The following is a 1,606-nucleotide window of genomic DNA, read 5'->3' as shown; positions in this document are numbered from 1 at the left end:
TTGTGTGTAGTACGACGCACTTTAAGTAGTACGAAATTTAAAACTGTGCTATTCAAATAAACCCTTATAATATTGTGTATATTTTTAGAGTTCCACATTTTATTATATTTGAATGGTTTTTTATCAAACTACATTTTAATTATTGTCTACATTCTACACACAGACACACAGTATCTACTTACGCATTAAACAATATTTTGTGTTGTTACTAATTATTAGTTATTATTATTCGTATTTTCAATTTCTGGTATAGTGAAGTCGAGCAATGGCATAGATATGATTTTCGAAATGGGGGATCAGAAAAAAAAAAAACCGACATAGCTAAATGGAGGGAAAATTGGAATATAAAAATCCAATGGGGGGGGGGATCTGACTCCCAGTCCCTCCTTGTCTACGCTACTGAAGTCGAGATCTAAGATATCATCATCATCAAAATCTGAAAACTCATTGCAGTCTTCAAGAAATTCGTTAGATCTTTTTCATTCATGATTTAATAAAACAAAATAACTATTGAACTATAAACACTAATAATTAAAAATGTACATACAAATAAATACAAATTAAAAGATAAAAACAAAACTTTTGTATACGACTAATCATTAACACGATTTCCAATACATTTTGAATAAAAACTAAATGTTATTTTTGATAAATGATAAGTAGGGCCCGGATTTATATTCAATAATAATCTATAAAATATGCAGATTCATATCATAAATATTCAAAATGATTTTTTTTTTAAATTAACAAACTATATAGTTTTGAGTAAAAATATTACACAATCTAAATATTATATTATGTATAAAAATGTTTATTAAAAATAACATTTTTAATGACATTGTGTAAGTATAAACGTACCTATTGTAAATTAATTAAAGTAGGTATATAAAAATTATTATGTTAAAATTCAGAATAGCATTATTTTTATGAGATTGTATAAATTATTATCATGAGACGAGTACCAGTATGAAGTAATACAAATCGATTTCAAGTTTTCGTATTAAAAATTTTTACGATTATCTCGAAGCATACTTTTGTATTTGGAAAAACTTCTTTGACGTCACAAGATACCTAAGTACAATTGGTGCATATTTAAAACTAGATAAATCTTCAACTGACAGTTTCTCGTCTTCATCACATTCCGTAACCACACCATTTATTATACCATAGATTTTTTACAATTTAGACTATCCACGATTTTTCGACAAAGCATTTGTGAGTTTAGATCTAGCGTTCTAGTGAAATCTATTTATCTATCCCTGGCCCTCCTTCAAATTTAATTTTAATATTTTCAATGAACAATAGACAATTTCTTAAAGTAACATTCGAATTCTCTAGTTTTGTTATTGTATCTAATTAACACAGTGGCGGCGTGAACTATTTTATTTCATGAGGCAAATATAGAAGCTAGAGGTTGATGCGTACCTGTGGGGTGCCGCGTGGTTGAGGTGATGAGGTGACCAACGGTTAGGATTAACCACAAAAAAAACAAACGCAATTTGGTGGTTTTTAATGAAGGGTCGGTGTTTTATTCAACAAGAGAATGACACCGACACGGTGAATAGTAAGACACGAAAAAAAAACAAAATAAGATACAATCGATTTT

This window comes from Acyrthosiphon pisum, chromosome X (assembly GCF_005508785.2).
Source record: "Acyrthosiphon pisum isolate AL4f chromosome X, pea_aphid_22Mar2018_4r6ur, whole genome shotgun sequence".
In the NCBI taxonomy this organism is placed as follows: Eukaryota; Metazoa; Arthropoda; class Insecta; order Hemiptera; family Aphididae; genus Acyrthosiphon; species Acyrthosiphon pisum.
This window is presented reverse-complemented; position numbering follows the sequence as displayed.